Source organism: Limanda limanda, chromosome 9 (genome assembly GCF_963576545.1).
Source record: "Limanda limanda chromosome 9, fLimLim1.1, whole genome shotgun sequence".
Lineage (NCBI taxonomy): Eukaryota > Metazoa > Chordata > Actinopteri > Pleuronectiformes > Pleuronectidae > Limanda > Limanda limanda.
The window spans coordinates 27,544,774-27,554,886 of NC_083644.1; the positions used below are offsets into that span (position 1 = coordinate 27,544,774).

Consider the following 10,113-nt stretch of genomic DNA (forward strand, 5'->3'; position numbering starts at 1 on the left):
ACCCCCCTGCTCCTACGCCTAGAGGAGGCTTTAACATGCAAATGACAATGCTCTGTGCTTCACAAATGCAAATCAGGATAGTTCCCCTCAGAGCAGATAACACCTTTTTCTAAGAGGCAGCAACTAAATTATCTGGCTGAGTACACCAGGCTGAAAATATATATAAAACCTGAAATTTTAAATTGTTCTTAAATAAGTAAGTGTGCTATAATGAATTACATTGTATACCACGAACAAAGGTCAATGCTGTCAAATGAAACAATGCACTTTATTTCAAATTTGTATTGTCATCCAAAACAATCCTGAATCTCAACCACTGTACAGAGTGGCATGATTACAGTCACTTTTTCAATTGTGCTGGTTAAATGCACAGAGGATTTGTTAACCACACATCTACAAGCAATCCGCTCAACAGGAAGAAATTATGCTGGGTATGATATGTCTGTGTCCTGTAAGCTCCAAACTTCTCCCGGCTTTCCATAAAAATATCTGTCCTCCCAAAATACTGGCATCATATTCACTAGAGATGAGCCGGATACTCGGCTGAAACGATTATCCGGTACGGATAAAGCACTTTTGCCGAGTACGATTATTATACGAGTAATCGAAGTCATTATCTGTGCTCGGACTGAATGAAAATCCTCACACAGCGTCACAGCACTCCTCCCGTCACTAGGGTTGGGTACCGAGAACCGGTTCCAATATGGAACCGGTTCCAATACAACCGGTACCTACCCGGACCGAAATGCAACGGAGATTTCGGTGCCTCATTTCGGTGCCTGAGCAAATCGAAGCCTGAGGTCTCTGCTCGTCCCGCCTCCTCACACTTCCGCTCCTTCCTTCACGGGAAGCGGCGGCTCCCGTCGGGCCCCCGCATGTCGGGCGCGGCTGCCGGTGGACAGACTCTTGTCCCCGCGCTGCCTGCGCCCCGCGTTCGTCAGGGCTTCCGTGCAGGTGGGGGGGGGGGGGGTCTCCTCTCGCGTCCTCTCCCCGGCGCTGGCTGCCCCCCCCCCCCCCCCCCCCCCGCCGGTCGCATTTCCTCCGTGGCGGTGCGCCGCGACCGGCTCCGCGACCGGCTCCGGGTCGGCTTGGAAAAGCTCGGGGCGGAAGGAACGAAGACCATGCCGAGAAATGTTTCATAAAAGCGACCGCATTTTAGGGGGACGAAGGCGGGCGAAAGCCTGCCTGCGAGCCCCAGCCGCGGAGACCCGGGGGTCTCCGAGTGATGGAAAAGCGACCCTCAGTCTTCATTTGGCTCAGGCACCGAAGTCAGAGTCACGAGTCAGAGTGTGTGTGTTTTGTATTTATTTTTATTTATTTAAGTATAGTGTAAACTTTTGTTAACAGTTCGTATCTTATTCATAGTTTTAAGTTAAAAAGGGTTTTGTATTTATTTATATTCATAATCTACTTTAAACAGTTAATATATTTGGCAATAAAAAAGCCTTTCTTAGTCAAGCATCGTTTTGTGCACTTTTTTGAAAAAAGTATCGGTTCAGGCACCGTTTAGGCACCGGTATCGTTTTAAAAGTATCGGTTAGGAACCGGTATCGGATAAAAACCAAACGATACCCATCCCTACCCGTCACACACGGCTCTGCTCACTCACTCACAGAACAGCTCTCTGTCTCTCAGTCACTCAGGTTCACTGCGCATCGGGACTGTTCCATAGGCTCAGTCAAGGAAGCAGAAATGATTCGTTCATTTCCCGACTGGGTCTTCGGGTACAAGTCTTTGGAAAATTTTTCACGAGACCTGCATTGGCTCAGTAGAGGAGCGCTGCAGATGTAGCGAGGGACGTTCACTGTCTCCCGGAGAAACGAACACTCCGCGTTCCCAGCACAGAAAGACGCGAACTACACTCGCTCTCAAGTCTGTGTGAGGATTTTCATTCAGTCCGAGCACAGATAATGACTCCGATTACTCGTATAATAATCGTACTCGGCAAAAGTGCTTTATCCGTACCGGATACTCGTTTCAGCCGAGTATCCGGCTCATCTCTATTAAATACAGTACAACATGACAGTTTGTATGCTTTGAAATTGTCATTTATTATCACACTGGCATTAAATTATCACGGTAAACAATTACACTGCACTAAACTTTAAGTGTTAATGTAAAGTGAAAACAACAAAACCAGTCTGTATGACCCGTGAACGAACATAATTCACGTCCCTCTACACCAAAAACACAAAGCGCTCACCTCTCCGGGAGACAGCGAACGTCCCTCGCATCTCACTCACACACACACACACACACACCTGGTGTGGAAATAAATTTTAAAAAAATAAAAATAAAAAAATCATAAAAAAAATTCAAAGTTAAAAAAGAAAGTTATGTTGAACCAGTCCACTTCCGGGTTAAACCACACCCACTTCCGGGTTAGGCCCCGCCCACTCCGAGTACGGATACGGATAATTCATATGGTTAACAGATACAGATAATGCTGTACTCGCTCATCCCTAATATTCACATGTCAATGGCACACTAAGCTGTTTTCCATGAATAATATGCTACCTTTTCACCACTACTTTCAAAATTGCTACGAAACATTCATTGATTTAATGATTTATTTTTTCAGTGTAATATTTAATCCCCCATGGACTGCACAGTGACAAAACACAGCAGCCGGCTGTTTGACTACAACATATATCTCCACTCAGTTTGATTATTATTTTAAAGAAAGAAGACACAATAAAGAGCTGAAATTCCTTCATTATTTGAACTTAAATTGTCTAATTGTTGTTATTAAACTTTCTCAGTATTCCATTAAAACAGTCAACACTTTTATCCAAAGCGACTTACAATAAGTGCATTCAACTATGAGGTTACGAACACAGAACAGCGTGAATCATGTATGTAAATTTACTAAACACCAGAAAGAATAAACTGGGCCTCAGTCACATACTCATCCCATATGAAGGTGCACTTTAAAAGCTGATTTAACCGCTGCTTTAAGATGACAAGGACAGTTGTGGAGTTTTACTGTGAAAACCTCACGTCACTCGCGTCATCAGCTGATGGGCTCGTCCAATCACAGCCTCGTAAACGCCGTGCAGCGTCGAGTGTCCCGCAGACAGGAAGCGGCTGTTGTTAGCATGGTCGGAACGAGTGACTCTGTTTTCGGGGTAAATAACTTGCTGAAGTCGACACAACGCTTTTCCCTGGAGGAGAAGATGAGTGCGTGTGTAAGCAGAGCCGCTGGCCCGGTGTGGACGAGTCGAGGTGGAGAAGACGGGCGCACAGTCCCTGAGTTAAGGTCAGAGCTAAGCTAGGAGACGCCATTGCTAGCCACTAAGCTAACTCCTACATCTGAAAGCATGTCCGCCACTTTGGGATAGCGAGAAAGTTGCTAAAATACGAATACAGCATCGAGTGCTTGAGCAGAACTAGTGCATGTGTAAATATGTATGAATTACTTAGATGTAACAGTTTGTTCTCGTTAAGTTTTTTCATCAACGTGACTTTTTTCTCTGTTTTCACAGCCTCAGCCCCCCCACACACACACAAACAAAGAGGCGTTAGGCTGAGACGCTGAAAGTCCGGATTTAAAGTGCGAAAATTAAGCCATTGAATGTAAGTAACTGTTTATGAATTGTTTTGGTGTTTTTTTGCTGTGGATCTTCCAACGGTGATGCAGCGCGGCTATTTCCGTTTATTAATAATAAAAGCATGTTACTCATGTTCTTTTCCAGCTGCCTGTCCATGACGTAGTAAGACACACTATGAGCCAGTTTGATCCAACAAGACCTTGCATCAGCATTGAGGAGTTCAGGAGTTGTCGGAGAAGAAAGAGGGTAAGGTTATATTCATTAAATAATTTTCCAGTTACATCTATAGCTGTATGTTGTCATTGAACTGTGCTAATTTTACTGAATGTGTTTACAGCTGATTGAAGCGGGACAGATGACATGGATCCATCCTTCCACAGCCAGGAGCGCACCGACCTGTGTGTCACACTTCATATAAGACTGGAAGCTTCACTGGATCTCACAGCTACACACCACAGACGTCTACACATTGGAGAAGATTCAGACAGAGTCCCACAAAGAAGTCATGACCCAGAGGCTGCAGAGAAACATTTCAAGCCTCACCTGAGTTTTTGTACAATATTTGTGCTGTATGTAAATAAAGCTTTCACTCCACATATACCTTGTTCACATATGTTCCCTGTACAATATGTTCACCTATATCATCAAGCATCACATGAATGTTTAGTTTTAATTAACTGCAGTGCTTTTGGTAAAGGCTTACTAATAAATAATAAATATTCATATATACATTTGTATTATTAATATTGTTTAGGAGGGGCTTACTCCATGTGTGGAATGCTGTGACCCCACGTGTGCACTGCAATGACCCATAGGTTGACCAATAGCAACACTTCTACCAGCCAATCACGAGTGACATTTAGTTTCAAGGGTCTGTGGTTTCCTCCAATGGTGAGTAGAGAGAGGCTCTGGCCAGCGGCTGGACTCCGATTCATATGCTAATTAGATCACACGTCGCGATCGCTCCGCGAGGCTTAGCGAGCCCCCCCGCGGCTCTCTCCTTAGTTCTCCATATCCCCAATAAGGGACGTTCAAGTCGTTTCTCTCAGCTTATTGTCACTGGCGAACGCCGTGGTAACGTCATGAAAACCGTAGGTAAATGCAGGGGATTAGGCCTGTCCCAAGAGATTTCCTGTGACAATAATACTGCTTTTCGTCTGGTGTCATGTGTTCCTGTTTTAGGTCAAACAGGACATGATATTGTGATAGATGTTTTTCTCCAAAAACGATTGGTGTAAAACCTAAAACATACACTCTTCAGGCTCTCTGAAATATTAATTAAGGATTAATCATCCATGTTTGAATGTTAGATAGGCTATTTATACATTCTTAATAGATCTGTATAGTTAAACATTTGTTATAGAATCATGAGGGAATTTTTGGCCTGGACCCAAATGTGAAGGCATGAAATATGAACAGTATGCAAGGGTTAGATCAGTTTAAAATGAGCCCTTCATAACTATATCTATAGCTTTACCTTTTTTGACTGAGTCAATCATACCAGTTGCAAATTCTTATTTATCTGTAACTTAATTAAATGTTTTAATTCATGTATTATATTGCTTCACAATACTTTCAATCTATTCAATAATATTTGATGTCACTTTGTTGCCATCATTTTTCTATGTCTAATCCATTCAATGCTTTGACTTTTGGTGACACAATGTACTTCAGTAGGATCAACAGATCACCATGCATAACAAGAACAGCAGGTAAACATTTACCGTAATTTCCGGACTACAAGCTGCTACTTTTTTTCAACCGCTTTGAGACTGCGGCTTTTACAAAGATGCGGCTAATTGATGGATTTTCATAGTGTTGCAGGCATGGCCTGCCCCTTTAAGAAAGTTGTTGTGTGTGTGACGTAGTGCACCTGAGAATTGTGGGTAGGGCGCCACATGTTGTATGAGTACGAGTCATATCAGATCAATGAGATTACCGAACATGTCACAGTGGACCAATGAAACTGTTTCGGCAAACTAAACTTAATTCTTCAAATCACCCCTTTAGCGCTTCGTGCAAGCACCCTCATAACGGAAAAGACACGAAGATCTGCATATGATGCGGCTTTCAAGTTAAAAGCTATCTGTCTGGCTGTCGAAGAAGAAAATAGAGCTGCTGCACGTACGCGCACCATCAATGAATCGATGGTGAGACGCTGGAGACGGCAGCATGAAGAACTGACTTGGCAAGAAAAGCAGATGGTCCGAACTTGAAAACGTTCTTGAAGACTGGGTGAAGACACGGATCCGAATGAAAGCTTAAACAATCGCCACCGAAAAGAATATTGAAGATTTTAGAGGTGGACCATCTTGGTGTTTCAGATTTATGCAACGAAAAGGCCTGTCAATTAGGGCACGAACATCTGTGTGTCAGCAACTGCCACCCAACTTCAAGGAAAAAATTACAAACTTCAGCAAATTCACTCAAAGAAAGATAGCCGAAAATTCCATTGGACCAGACGGCATCATAAATATGGATGAAGTACCTTTGATGTTTGACCTACCTCTCACTAGGACTGTTAACAAAAAAGGTGAATCGTCCATCAAACTGAAAACAACTGGCCATGAGTGAACGCATTTCACTTGTGTTCTGAGCTGCACAACATCCGGACTAAAGCTTCCACCCATTGTGATTTTTAAGCGGATGACAATGCTAAAAGAAAAAATCCCTAAAGGAACTGCGTGAAAACCAACAAGAAAGGGTGGATGATAGAAAGCCTAATGAAGGAATGGCTGAATGAATGCTACGGGAAGTGACCGGGGGGATTTTTTTCACAGAAAAAAGGCATTGCTTGTTTTGGATAGCATGAGGGCCCATATCACAGATTCTGTGAAAGCAGCCGTCAAGAAGACAAACTCCATTCCAGCTGTGATTCCTGGGGGCACAACAAAGTTCAATTCCGATACTGAAGAAGACAACTTTAGTACTGTTAAAAGTAGGGATGAGCGAGTACAGCATTATCTGTATCTGTATCTGTTAACCATATGAATTTTCTGTATCCGTACTCGGAATGGGCGGGGCCTAACCCGGAAGTGGGTGTGATTTAACCCGGAAGTAGGCCGGGTTGTCTTGAGACGGGCGGGGCTTTAACCAGTATTTTATTTTAAGCATGCAATTGATAGGGGTTGATCAGAAATTGTTATATTTATTGCTGATTAGAAAACTATTACAGGACAGCATCAGCATTGAGCTTCAGATCAATGATTTTGATCACAATAGCAAACAAACTATTTACAGAACAAGTTTTGCAACAATGAATACAACACATGCTGTTGCAATTATGAAGTGAAATGTAATAACAAGTGTTTTCATACTCAACATAACTCTTTTTTAACATTGAAATTTTTTTATGATTTTTTTATTTTTATTAAATTTATTTCCACACCAGGTATGTGTGTTTGTGTGTGTGTGTGTGTGTGTGTGTGTATGAGTGTGTGTGTGTGTGTATGAGTGAGAAAGAGAGAGACACAGAGAGAGAGGGGGGCTATTTCCCGGGGGCAAGATTGAGATGCGGGACTCTCCTGCTTCGGATGAGGATAATTGAAACAAACATGGTATACTCACATTCATGTGAACAAGAGCGATGCAGCGAGAAAAAGAAATCTCCGACAGGCAGAGACGCAATGCGAGTCCTTTCTACCAGCACCACGTCTGAACGAACCCACGTTTAACAGAACTCTACTGGTTAATAAGTAAGTACAAACTGAAGTAAAAACAAACTTCAAGCTGAAGAAACCCTAAACGTTAACGGAAAAGACCCGCGAACCTGAGTGACTGAGAGACAGAGAGCTGTTCTGTGAGTGAGTGAGCAGAGCTGTGTGTGAAGGGGAGGAGCGCTGTGACGCTGTGTGAGGATTTTCATTCAGTCCGAGCACAGATAATGACTCCGATTACTCGTATAATACTCGTGCTCGGCAAAAGTGCTTTATCCGTACCGTATCCGGCTCATCTCTAGTTAAAAACACTGTTCTGAAAAAAAGCATTTGCGTATGTTGTTGCGTATGTTGTGTTGTTATTGTCGATGTTACCGGCATTTATTTAATTAAAAGTTTAAAAAACCTTTCCTGTAACATCTTTCCGCGTTAATAGCTCATGTTTCAACGGGGACACCTGCGGCTTATAGACAAGTGCGGCTTATTTATGTACAACTTCTTTTTTCTTTTAAAAATTAGCAGGTGCGTCCTATATACAGGTGCGCTCTATAGTCCGGAATTTACGGTATTTGTGCAACTTTGCTTAAACATGTTTATCTGGAATGCAGCGTGTGGGGTAGACGTGTGCGCAGCTCGCTCCCACATCTAAACTTTTCATCTACCTTTTTTTGCTAGTCTTTTTTCAGAGTGTTCTATTGCAACAAGTTTTAGAAATAGTGCTGACCATACAGGCAACCTCACAATGCCCAAACCTAAGAGCAAAGTGGATAAAAGCGATCCTGCACTGTGTTCTGCGTCTGCTAGCGCTAGCATCAGCATGGCGGAGATTAGCTCCCTACTGGAGGAACACAGGCTTGCGCTTGTTGCCGACTTCAAAACTTCATTCGACTCGATGACTGCAACATTGGACACCCTGCACACAAAGGTCACTGACCATTGGCAACGAATATCCTCTTTGGAAGACAATGGCACCGACACTGACCACCGCATCCAACAACTGGAGACAGCGTGCTCTGCCATGCAACGTGACAATGACACTCTTAGGGCAAAGGTGGTTGACCTGGAGGGTCGTAGCAGACGACAGAATATAAGGATAATCGGCCTACCTGAGAACACAGAAGGCAACCGTCCGTCCACTTTCTTTTCCCAAATGCTCCTGGATGTCTTTGGCGCAAAGATGCTTGGCTCTCTCCCTGAGCTGGACCGAGCTCATAGAAGCCTTGCTCCGAAACCTGCTCCAGACGAGCGGCCACGACCTGTCATCATACGTTTCCACTGTTTCCAAATCAACGACCTGGTTATTCTCGAGGCACGTAAAGGAAGTGACCTGCTCTATAATGGCCACAAGATTCGCCTTTATGATGACTACAGCCCTGACCTGATGAAACAGCGCACCGAGTTCAAAACCTGCATGGCTGAGCTCTACCAGCAGGGCTACAAGCCATCTCTTCTCTATCCTGCCAAGCTACGTGTTACCCTGCCTAACGCCGGCTTCACACCGGACGCGTAAGCGTCGCGTTAGCGTCGCGTAGGCGCACCGTCATGCCTTAAATAACAGCTGGCTCCCATCCACTCCCACGTTAATCCCTTGTGCCGGCCACACCGGACGCTGAAGTGCAGTGCTGCACCAAAAGTGCCTCGCGTCGTGCAGCGATCGTTTCGGCGTCGAGTCTATTTTTTGCGCTTGACGCGAGCGTAGCGCTCCGGGAAACACAGTGAAAAATGATTTTAAACGATATTGGGGACATATTTTATATTATATAAATGATAAAATATGCATCACATAGTTTGTATTCCCCTTCTGTTGTCCTGGAGTTTTAATTTTACCAATTTTACCAATCACTTTATTAAATGTCCCCCTCTGCCCGTCCATACAGACACACAAGCAGTCATAAAGATAGAAAGAGGGGTGTGTGTGTGTGTGTGTGTGTGTGTGTGTCTACGTACTCTCCACATAGGCTTGAGTGGAGAATACGTAATTTACCCTCGACACCCGACATTGAACGGAGCAAACAGCGGAGAAGTTCTTGAAGATGGATGACATTAAATTAATAATTGAAGTGGAGAAGTAGTACAGTGAGCTGTATGATCCTCGGCCGTGTTGTTTAAAGACAACATTAAAAAGGACAAATGCTGGGACACCGTTTCAGTTAATGACAAATATCAGCTGTATGTGTGATCACGGAGAGGAATCGCAGGATGACCGCCGCGGAGTTCAGCGTGTCCGGTGTGCAGCCTGGCCCCGGCGTGGTAGGGATCTACGCGACGCTTACGCGTCCGGTGTGACAGCCTAGCGTTTACGCGACGCTCACACGACGCCAACGCGACGCCAACGCGTCCGGTGTGTGGCCGGCGTAATGGAGAGAGAGCACGGCTCCCGACTGTCGCAAAAGCTACTAAATTTGTCCATGGTTTGCAGGTAGATAAACAAAACGTAAGCGACTGATCTTTGCATTCGCTGAACTTTGCATTCACTGAGTGTAAGTGCCCTTTTTTTGTGTGTGTGTATCTGGCAGCGCCGGCCACCGCAGTGTGTTTTGTTTTTCTCGTTAGCCAGGGGGGCTAGTGCTAGCTTGGCGTACCTGCTCTATTAACAGCGAGGCTTTCTTTGATTTGCGTAGCCTGCTGTGCAACCATTGTACAGCACCCGCAGCTGTTTTGTTTCCTTCCTGCTTTATGCGGGGCTCGTTGTTTGGGGTTTCTGACAATGTTTGTGCTTGGCTGGCGCGCAATTGCTAAATGTAGGCCTGTTTATGCCTGTTGCAGCTGTTTTTTTTGTATTTGTTGCATTAGCACAGTGGTTCTCAAACTTTTTCTGTCAAACACAACAAAGTGTTTAACCATCTTACAAATTTAAACACTAAAATAGTCTTTTTACAAGAAACTCACCTTCTGCTGTCTTGACC

General features: G+C 44.2%; 1 long non-coding RNA gene across 1 annotated transcript; it reads left to right on the plus strand.

Moving 5' to 3' along the window:
• Positions 1-3,207: 3,207 nt before the first annotated feature.
• On the plus strand, positions 3,208-4,137 carry LOC133011110 (uncharacterized). Its single transcript, XR_009680717.1, has 4 exons — positions 3,208-3,259; positions 3,486-3,576; positions 3,696-3,797; positions 3,889-4,137. It is a non-coding gene; the product is annotated as an uncharacterized LOC133011110 (long non-coding RNA).
• Positions 4,138-10,113: the final 5,976 nt, after the last annotated feature.